This window comes from Hyaena hyaena, unplaced genomic scaffold (genome assembly GCF_003009895.1).
Source record: "Hyaena hyaena isolate Hyena2069 unplaced genomic scaffold, ASM300989v1 scaffold_409, whole genome shotgun sequence".
Lineage (NCBI taxonomy): Eukaryota > Metazoa > Chordata > Mammalia > Carnivora > Hyaenidae > Hyaena > Hyaena hyaena.
In genome coordinates, this window is record NW_024081046.1 from 230,751 (window position 1) to 242,001 (window position 11,251).

Sequence of the window (11,251 nt, forward strand, 5' to 3'; positions counted from 1 at the left end):
GGGTGGCTTAGTCGGTTAAGTGTCCGACTTTGCTTAGGTCATGATCTCGCGGTTTGTGGGTTCGAGCCCCGCGTCGGGCTCTGTGCTGACTGCCAGCTCAGAGCCTGGAGCCTGTTTCAGTCTGTGACTCCCTCTCTCTCTGACCCTCCCCTGCTCAAGCTGTCTCTCTCTCTCCCCTAGAAATAAATAAAAACATTTAAAAAAAAAAAAAAAAGACTTCTCACCTAAGAAAGGCCCAGACTAAAACAGTGATACAGCCCCAGGGCCTGCGGAGGAAGACGGGGCTGTCTGCCACATCCTGAGGGGATGATCTGATTTGGGCAAGATCAGGACACACAGGGAAGCGAGTTAGACCAAAGCCGGCCGAGTGTGCAAACCTTGAGTCCCACGCATGCACACCACGCATCACGTCTCAGCTGTGGCCCACGGCGGCCTCACGGTCCACGAGCACTTTACCCAGATTCTCCCCAGGACGCAGGTGTGCTGACCCCTCGCACAGCTGTCCACGGTGCCGTCGGGTGAAGACTCCGTGCCCTGCCGGGGGTGCAGGCAGGACTGGGCAGGCCCACCGGGGTCCAGCCCCCGACGGAGGCCCGAAGGGCTCGCCCTGCCGGACTCGCTGACCTCAGGCCACCTCAAGGGCTGGCCGGGTTGGAGCCATCCTCGGAGCCAGCCGGTGATCCTGCACGCCGCTCAGTTCCCCAGCGAAAACAGTTTCTACCATCCAATTAAACCCTCTGGTGTCGATTTTGATAGTGACACCTGCAGTACTAGGTAACCACCCGCAGAATGTTCCGGATGCCCACGGTCCCCAGAGGGGAGACTCAGCCTGCACTGGTCACAGTTTTTGTGCCTGAGACGGTGAAAGTAGGCCGGCGTGTGGGTAGCAACACCTCTCACTCTTGGGGCTGGAGGAGCTCCTCGCACAGACGTGGACCGGGACCCCGAGGACCCGCCGCGAGACCCGGGCACCCGCGGCAGCGGCTGCATCTGGGTCCCCTTCCCTAGAGGCCGGAGGAGACTTCCTTCTCCAAAGACACAGCGACGGCAAGGATGAGCATTGAATGTTATGTCTGATGCAAGAAAGAAGGCAGGACACAGGAGGTGGGCGTCCCGTGTCCCCATGGCATCACCCCAGTACCGCTAGCGCCCACGCTTGAGCTGGAGGAGTGATCGGCTCGTCCTTCCTTCCCCCTGCCTGTCGTGTGATCCATGCCTTCCGCTAGTCAGCGCCTCCAGAGAAGCAGATGGAGAGGATGTACAGACAGAGACGCAGACAGACGGATGTACAGAGACACAGACAGACGGATGTACAGACAGAGACGCAGACAGACGGATGTACAGAGACGCAGACAGACGGATGTACAGAGACGCAGACAGACGGATGTACAGAGACGCAGACAGACGGATGTACAGACAGAGACGCAGACAGACGGATGTACAGACAGAAGCAAACAGACGGATGTACAAACAGAGAAGCAGACAGACGGATGTACAGACAGAGACGCAGACAGACGGATGTACAGACAGAGACGCAGACAGACGGATGTACAGACAGAGACGCAGACAGACGGATGTACAGACAGAGACGCAGACAGACGGATGTACAGACAGAGACGCAGACAGACGGATGTACAGACAGAAGCAAACGGACGGATGTACAAACAGAGAAGCAGACAGACGGATGTACAGACAGAGACGCAGACAGACAGATGTACAGAGATACAGAAGAGAAGCTTCATTCTAGGAACTGGCTCACGTGGTTACAGGGCTAAGTCGCAGGGCCTGGAAAGCTGGCGGTGGGATTCAGTCTGAGTCCAAAAGCTTGAGAACCATTAACTCCGACGTCCAAGGGCAGGAGAAGCCAGCCATCCCAGGCCAAGGAGAGAGAGTAAATCAGCCCTTCCTCAACCTTTTTGTTCTATTTGGGCCTTCACCAGATTAGATGAGGCCCACCCACAGGGCAGACCACCAACCTCCCTTATAGTTACTGAATCATATGTGAATCTCGATTCGAGAACCACCTCACAGACACACCCGGGAGTAACATTTGATCAGCTCTCTGGGTGTCCCTGAGCCCAGTCGGGCTGACACATAAAACTCACCATCAGAATGGCAATGATAAGTGAGGTGGTACAGACTCTAATTACAAGTACTTGTTGAACTATGTGGATGACAGTTATTTGAGGAGTGTGATAAATTACACCCCCACATACACACACACAAAACATCTCACCTAAATATTTTTGGAAGATAAAATTTTTGTATAAAGGGAAAATTATTACTCTCATAAAATTATAAAAAACACACATCAGAGATTTTGTTAAACTAATTAGCTCCTAAGAAACCAGTAAGATATAACAGTTGGTAAAAGGATTGACACACATACACTCCGCAATCAGGAATTCTGAGATGAGCTTATAAGTGAGTAAACACTGGCCCATATCCAGCCAGTTGTGTTCCCCAGATGCAACTTATGTGCAATTCTACAGGCATTATTCTAAGTCTGCACAACTCAGGGATGTAAAATAGCCCACGGACAAGGAAGGACACGGGCCCCGCGCAGTGGGGGCAGACCGGCGCCCCACACTAGTCGTTCGGTCCGCATTTCAAAGTCTTGCAATTTTCCCCGACAGCATATTAGTGTCAATAAATGAAATGCGGCCACGTAAATGAAGATCTAATCAGCTTCACTAGGTGAATCATGACTGGGCAGCAGCCACCCGGGAGGCAGAGGGGGCTCCGCTGACCCGCACGAGAGGAAGGTTCGCAAAGGCAGCGAGAGGACGTGAGCAGAAGAAGAAAGGTGTTTATTAGCAGGGTTCCTCCCCCGGGGGACCCGACGGGCTCCATCGGTTTCCTGGGACTGACCCGGAAGTCCCACGGCGCCTAGTAAAGCTCACTGTCCATGGGATGGAAACCGCAGGCAGGTTAGTGTTGAGTCTTGTGGCTCACGGACTGCCCTGGGGCCTTAGCCCGAGTGACACCTCGTTGGGCCTGTGGTTTTCCTTTTAACGCTGGAAAGCTCCCAGGTCTGTGGGCCTGTGATGCCGCCTGTCCCCCTCAGCCCCCCGCTTCTTATCCCTTCTTTGAGAAAAGGTGTTCAACTGATTCATGCCAAACCCTCGATTCCCCAGGGCAAGGCCGTGATTCATTCGGCGCTTTCAAGCGCTCCAAGTGGCGAGGACAGACCTCCTAGACCCCCCAGGACATCAGGGACGCAGCACAAAGACGGGCAGTGTGTCAACCCCAGCGATCACTGGGCGCCTGGAGCAAGGGGAGAACGTGTCAGAACGGCCCGCTAGGGTCCCCGGAGAGTGTAGACACCACGGCTGTGCCTGTCAGAGTCACAAGTAAAATGATTTAGATGGTTTCCTTTTCTCTGTTTCTCAGGAAGGGAGGGAGGAAGGAAGATGGAGGGAGGGAAATCATGAAAAACTCATCTCCTTTCGCACTCTGCCTCTCACCTGCTGTGTGACCTTGGACAAGTTACTTACCCTCTCTGCATCGCAGTGTCCTTACCTATTAAACAGGAGTCTAGCCGCCGGGACCAAAGGCCTGTGTGAGGATCAAGGTAACTCACCCACGTCAAGTCCTTGCCTGGTGCCTGAACCATCTGTGTGGTTTGTCTTTTCTGCAGGACCCGGGAGCCTTTCCCACGACCCGCAGGGCTGGACACGGACCTTCCCGGCCCTCGGGCCCGGCTCTCAGCTGGCACGTTCCTGGAGTCCCACAGACGTGCAAGAACAGAGATGGCCCCCTTCCCGCCAGTGTCCGCGCCCTCGGCCTGGGCCCCGTGCCCGCCCCTCCCGCGCCGCCCGGCCTCCCCCTGTCGCTCGGCCGCTGCACGGGGCTGCCATGGACTGGGCGCCGGCTGCTCCCCATGTCGCCAGAGTGCCCCCCGCTTCGCCCACCAGGCCCCCTCGGACCCGCTCACGATAACCTGCTGTCTGTCCGCAGGTGCGACCCCAGCGAGGTGAGGACCATCCGACAAGTACTCCCCCGCGTCGCCCGATTCGAGTGGCGCTGGCGCCTTAGTCCTCAGACTGGACGCGGTTCCCAGCGCCCCCGCGTGATAGCGGGGTCCCTCCGGCGCGGGCCCTGCTTGGGCCTCGGGGCTGCGGCCCACGGGAAACACAAACGCCATGTGTGCACGGCCCTGGGACATCTTCCGCGGCCACATGGAGCCTGTCCCCCCACAAGGGGAACTTGAGCCATCTCCGTCCCAACCTCGGTGCGCTTCTCTGACTTTCTGGCAAATACCGGGGCGGCAAGGAGGGTGCGCCGGGCCGAGAAAGCAACGTGCGACCCTGAAGCCATCCTTTCCTGAGTTCTAAACGCCACTCGGTCCCTCCCTAAGAAACACTCTGCCGGTGCTGCCCCCGCCAGGGAGAAGCCCCTTCCGCCCAGCACCGCCCCTCGCCGCCCCCGGCCACTGACCATGCGCACCGTCAGGGACGCTCCACGGGCGCCAGCGGGTCCCTCCCTGCCACCTGGCCAGGACCCCGGTCCCCTGACTGTCACGGAACTCGCATCCTAGTCCTGGGTTAAGCTGATTTCATTTTATTCCGTTTACCACACACTTATTGAGTGATTCTGAGTCTCTCCCACATGAACCCTGTTCCAAAGGGCAGGGCCTGGTCCACAGTCCTCGGGCGGCACACGGGGGCCCACGGTCCAGGGTGGCTGGCACACGACGACGATGCCCCTGCAGACGGGCATGGGGGCTGTGAGAGCCTGTGCATATGTAATGAGCTGTGCATGTGTAATGGACTCTGCATATCTAATGACATATGCATATGTAATGGACTGTGCATATGTAATGAGCGGCGCATATAAAAACGGCCCCATGCTGCATATGTAAATGAGCTCGGCCCCCTCACCCGCACGGCCACCGCGAACCTCCACCCTAGAAGCTGGTATCAGCCTCACCTGACACCTATTGGTAGAAGACTATTCTGGTGATATTACTGGATTCTAGAGGTGGCCTCCATAACTGGTCTGTAATGCGTTTCACGTTGCTCACTGCGCTCTAACACCGGGTTTGTGGGACGTATTTCCTTTCTCTAAGCTGAACGGGTTTGGGCAGCTTCATCTCCCGCCAGTAAAATGGCCATGAGCGCGTGCGAGGCTCCCCCGGCTCCACAAAGCCCCGGGAGACGCCGCGCCCTCCTGCGGCCAACCAGAGACCCCGGGACATTTGCAGAACTTCTGCAAACTGGCTCATTCTCCTGCTCAAAAGAGGGCCACGAAACGTGTGCGGCTATAAACGGCACGGCGTGCTGGCGTGGGCAGCAAGGTCGAACACCGCGTCAGCTTAGAGCTCGCGAAAGCCTCATTTAATTCTTACAGCGTGCTGACCACGGCGCCCCGCAGGCCCCCTGGCGTGGACGGGTCTTCCCGGCCCCCTCTGCCGGGCGTGGAACGGACCAGGCCCTAAATCAGCCGGGGTCGGCCGCCTCTCCTCGCGGACACGTCCACTTGCTGGAGTGAGTGCTTTCTGACTACACACCTGACCTGCTGCCTTCAGGGCAACACCTGCCGCTTTCGCGCCTCTGGTGAGGCTCACATCACCCTCAGCGGCTCCTCGGGGGGCACTCACCCCGCGTGGGAAGCCAGTGACAGCCGCCCGCGGCGGCCTTGCGGTCGGAGCCCGGGGGCTCGGGATTGGCGCCGGGGTGCCCCGCTCCCCCCGCTCCCGCCCACCTGCCGCAGGTTCACAGGGCACGGCCGTCGCCCTCCTGCAAGGGCGGCTCCGCGTTGCTTCGGCTCTTAAACGTCAGAATCCGGTTCACGCAAAGCCTGCTTTCTCCTTCCTTCCTTCTCACGGCTTTCGGGGGCACCGGCCGTGCTGGGCGCCGGGCGCGGGGGCTGGGGTCGGGGGGGGCTGGGGTCGGGGGGTCGGGGGGCTGGGGCGGCGGGGGCTGCGGACGGCGGGGGGGGCGGGGGGCTGGGGCGGCGGGGGCTGGGGGCGGCAGCGGGGGCTGCGGGCGGCGGGGGCTGGGGGCGGCAGCGGGGGCTGCGGGCGGCGGGGGCTGCGGGGCCAGGGGGCGGCGGCGGGGCGCTGGGGCGGGGGGGGGCTGGGGTCGGGGGTTCGGGGGGCTGGGGGCTGCGGAGGGGGCTGGGGGGGGCCGGGGACGGCGGCGGGGACTGCGGGCGGCGGGGGCTGTGGGGCCTGGGGTCGGCGGCGGGGGCTTCGGGCGGCGGGGGGGCCTGGGGGCTGGGGACGGCGAGGCCCGGGCCCTGCCCTCAGAGCTCGGCGAGGGAGGAAGGCCCTGTCCATCACACGAGCCCAGAGGTGCTGAGGTGCGTGGAGCCCCGAGACCCCTGGGAAGGCGCCGGGCTCTGGGGACAGAAGATGCTCGCTGTGGGTCTGAAGCCAGCCGGCCGGCGGAGGGCAGACCCAGCACTGCCTGACGGCGGGAGGAAAGGGGAGCATTTCTGGAAAGCACCGAATATTCAGGTGACGAGAAACGGGGCAGGAACAGGGTGGGGGCAGGCGAAGTGTGGCTGCAAAGACGGCTCAGGCTGTAGGGGCCACACCACCCGCTGCGAGTTAGACCCAACCCCTCCACCTACGGAGAAGGGGGGCCAGCAGAGGGCTCGGGCAGAGGGAGGGGCTCCTGGCGACGAGCGGCCAGCGGCCGGGTGGGCGGGGCTGCCCCAGGGGCCTGGAGACGGGCCTCCGACAGGTACCTCGGGAGCCCAAGGCCCCATCTGCACGTGGCAGTGCCCAAAGTGGCCCACCCGCTGTGCAGGGCCGCGGAGTGAGGGGGGCTGGGGCCAATCAGGTGAGGAGGCGGCAGGCAATGTCCCGGGAGGGCGTGGGAACCAGGAGGGAGGGAGACTCAGCCCGGGGGAGGGGGGGTGGGCGTCCACTTGAGAGCGGGGCTCACACGTGCTCAGCAGCCCGCCCGCCCCCCAGACCCCCTGCAAGCCTGGGGCGGCTGGAGGTGAACTCCCACCTCCACATGCTCTGTGCCCGGGAACTGGGCAAACCTCCCCAGTTCTGAGGGCCGGGCCACGGAAGTGCTACTTTCCACAGTTATGCAGGGGGGATGGGGGTACGGAGAGTTCTGCCCCGCCTGCCCCTGCTCCCAAGGAGACCCCCGCAGGCAGGGCAGGGGCAGCGGGCCGGCCCCGCAGGCCCCACCACCGCACAGCAACTTTGGCAGAAGCCGGTGCCGCGCCTGCCCGGCCTGGGCCCCTCAGAGAAGCGCCCCAGGAGCACAGAGCAGGCCTCGGCCTAGGACGAAAGGGGAGGTCGCCCGAAACGGGCCTTCTGAGGCGGGCGGCCAGCGGGGCATGTTCCCTCCAGGCTGTGGTCACAGGGTGAAATTGCAAAGTGACCCTAACCCAGCAGGCCACCGTCCTCCACCCTGCGGCGCCCCCGGGACATGCAGGATGGACCCCGAGGCACATACCTTTGTTGGGACAGCAGCCAGCTCAGAGCCTTGCCGCCTCTTCAGTGCTCATTCCCATACCCCCTGCACGGTGTCCGGCAGAAAACCCAAGGGGCTGCAGGGACACTGAGGCAAGCTGACGTCTCCTCTTCACCCATAGTGTACATAAGGCAGAAGGGCTCCAGTGTAGGGGAGGAAAACCTACCTCTCCTCTCTTATGTCCGGTACTGGAGGTGTGCAAATTAACTGACTAAAACCAGATTAATGGGGGGAAAAGTCTGCACACTTTACTGATGTTAATATTTTTCATTTTATGCGCCTGGGGGCTTCACAGAAGTAAATACCCAAAAAGCAGTTACACTCAGGAACTTATAACCCATGCCACGAAAGGCAATAAATAGCAGAAAGGTGACCAGACAGTGGAAAAAGACTTCTAGAAATAAGAAGTTGTGGGAAAGTGAGTGACGCTGTGGGGAGCGTGATGTAACAAGGGTTATTTAGCACATTTATCTGTGCAGACTCGTCCGGATGTCGTCTCTGCCCCCTGGGAGAAGGGCTGATCCACTCCTCCTCGAATGGCAGGTGGAGGAGGGCACCTTGACGGGGGTGCTCGTGTCCTGCTTCCGGAGAGCAGTGAGCTCCTCCTGGGTCTGCTGCTTCTCCAGGGCCCTCAGCTCAAAACCACCATTACGCCAAACGGGCTTGGAGTCCAGTGCCGCTGAGGGCACATCAGGCCCCGCTGCTCAGGGACCTCAAGGCTGGTGATGACCCAGGGAGCACTGTGTGGGGTCCCCCTGCTCGGCCTTGGGAGACTTTGGTCCACCTAATGGCCCTGCCCCTCAGGCACGATTGCTGCCCGATGCTGGGCCCAGCACGTCCCGGGAGGGTCCCCGCCAGCCTTCCTCGGCCTCCAGGCAGGAGACAGGCTCTGGAAGGCAGGGCTGGCCACCCACCGGGGCCCCACCATGGGGACAGGGTCCGGAGGGCCTCGCCGGGGGGACAGGGTCGGGAGAGCAGGGCTGGCCACCCACCGGGGCGGCTTCTTCACGGGCACTAACGCCAGGGGCCCCATGCGTGTCCGCACTCCACAAACCCGTGCTTCCCCCCAGAGCCCTCTGAATCCTTGCCCGCCTGCCGCACCCCTCCCGCCGCCTCGGGAGACCGACCGCCTGAGAGGCGAGGACCGGCACAAGGTCAGAAGGGGAAGCGCACCTGTTACCTCCTCTTATTTGGGGATTTCGGGCACTAACCTCAGCACTCTCTGCAGGCCAGCCCGTGGCCTGATGAGGAGGGTGTCGCAAGGCTGCTCTGAACAGGAGAGCTCGCCTCAGTTTCCCTCCCCCGAGGGCCATGCTCCCCGGCTCCCCGGCGCCCGCGGGACGGCCCCACGTCGGGAGTTCAGCGGCGCCCCCAAAGCCCTGCTGTGAAGCCCAGCTAGGACTCGCGTCAGAACTCCCGCAGGCTGCTACAGAGCCGCTCTGCTTACTTTTACTCCAACCTCATTTTCAAAATGACCTTCCCGTTTTCATTCGGGTGTTAGCTTCCACCTCAAACGCCCCAGGATATGGCGGGAGCGCATTTTCCAGCCCCTGGAGGGCGTCTCAGTAGGACTGTCTCCCCCAGAAACGCTGCAAGAAAACAGCAGGACCCCCGAGCCTGCCCGACGGCCAGCCTGGACTCAGCCGCAGCCCCTGGCCACCCCCTACCCCCTACCCCCCACCCCTCCTCCCGGCCACCCCCCCCGACCCCACAGCCCCCCCACCCCCATCCCCCCCACCCCTCCTCCCGGCCACCCCCCCCAGACCCCACAGCCCCCCCACCCCCTCCTCCCCGCCTCCACCTGTCCCCACAATAACACTCACTTCCCGTCTAAAACCCAGCAGTGAAAATCGAGAGAAACGGTATCAAAAGCACTCTGGACAGGACTCTGGACGCAGCGTCTTCCGAGCTGTCTGAGCGCTCGGACTCGTCCTAGCAGTGCTTATTTAGAGGCTATTTCCCTTGTTCCTAACTCAAAATCCCGTGTGGAGTGGTGATTTTAACACCGGCCCCAGAGTGACTGGAAGCAGGAGCACAGCCCGAGGCCTCAGGGTCGCTGCTCTGCCGGCCTCACAGGGACCTGGGGACCCTGCGGGGCGGGCGGGGGCGGCGCCGGTTCACTCAGCCCTCGTCGCCTGCCCCGCCCCCACCCACGGGGCGTCCCCTGCGCCCGACGGGGTCTCCACGCCGTCCACGCAGCGCCCCCCCCCAGGACGAGTGGGCGGACTCGCGGGCGCAGGACCCGGGGCCCGGCCACCCCAGGGGCCGCGGGCGCCCCGCACCCCGTCCGTCGGCCCAGGCGTCGGGAGGTTTACAGCTAAAACGCCGACTGCGGGCGGGAGGAGGTTCCCGAGGGCCCCAGCGCCGGGCGCGCAGCCGCCGAAGCTTCGGGAAGAGTCGGCCCGCCGAGCTCGGCGGGCGCGTGCACACGGGCGTCGATGCCTCCGTGACGCTCCCGGAAGAGGGGCTCCGCCCGCCCGCGGCTTCCGGCTCGCAGTCGGCGGGGGTCACCGGCCGGTCCCGACGCGCATGCGCGGGGGGCGCGCCGGGAAGCGCGGGGCCTCGGCTCCGGGGCGCGGACGTGCTGCGCGCGCAGCTCCGGGGTTCGTGTGTCCTCGGCGACGACGGGTGGGTCCCTTCCTCCGGGTCGCCTGCTTTAAAGGGGCTGGGGCAGCAGAGGGCGTGGTCATCACACGCGTGCACAGCACACGTGCGTGCGTAGGCGAGCATGTCCATGCACACGCAAGCACAGACGCAGCACGCGCATGCACACGTGTGTGCGCGCGAGCCCAGAGCGCCCGGGCCCACGGCCGACACCTGGTTGGGGGGGGAGCCCCGGGGCCACCTGCTGCGAGGGGCCGGAGGGTGAGGGGCCGTGGGGGCTGGGGGAGGGCAGGACGGAAACTTCCCGCAGCTAATTCCCTCTGGGAGGGGGCACAGCCGCCCTCGGCCTCGCTGGGAGGGGCTGGGGAAGCGGGGGCCCAGGAAGGACTGAAAGCCACCCCCGGGCGCCGCCCTGTGCTCAGGGCTCAGGCTCCCGGCCGACCCCGCCCAGAGGCCAAAGCGCGGCCTGTCGCACCAACCACGGTCGGTACCCGCTCCCGCCGCGCAGCAGCCCCCACAGGTGCCCCCACCCGCGGCGCCCACCCCCGGGGCCCCCCCGGGGACGCTCGCGCAGGACGGAAGCAGAGGAGTGAGAGCCCAGAAGGGACGCCCGGCTGCAGCCCCTGCCCTCCCCCCCCCCCCCCTGGGCTGACCCGGGAGGCCCTGGCGGCTGGGCCCAGGGGCCCTGGGGGCGCCCGCTCACCTTACTCGCTTCGAGTCTCTTGCCGCCACCCCCACCCGGGCGTTCCTGAGACCCCCCCACACACGCACGCACGTGGCTGTCTGGGGTGCGCCTGCGGGGGCTGAGCCCCCACGACCCAGGCAGGTACCTTGCTGCAGAGACCCGCGCGTCTCTGGTGGCCCAGGGACAGCTTTGCGTGGCACGGCCCCTCCCCGCCTGCCAAGCGGCTGCGGACCAGACCCGGCGGAGTGCCCTCCGCGGCCGCCGCCCGCGGCTCAGACCCCGTGCCAGGGGGCACGGCCGGGAAGCCCGTCGCCCGCAGAAAGACGGGCATGAGTGACGCCGCGCAGTGAGACGCGTGGAGTCCGCGAGCGGCCGGGCGGCGCAGGAGGCGAGGGCGCGGAAGGGGAGCCCCGACAAGCAGGTGTAAGGTTCCACTGAGCACGGTGAGCGGGTTCTAGGACTCCGCCGTCTCGCAGTCCTGTGAGGTGTTATCACAGTAAAGTTAAATGTTTAAAGGAAG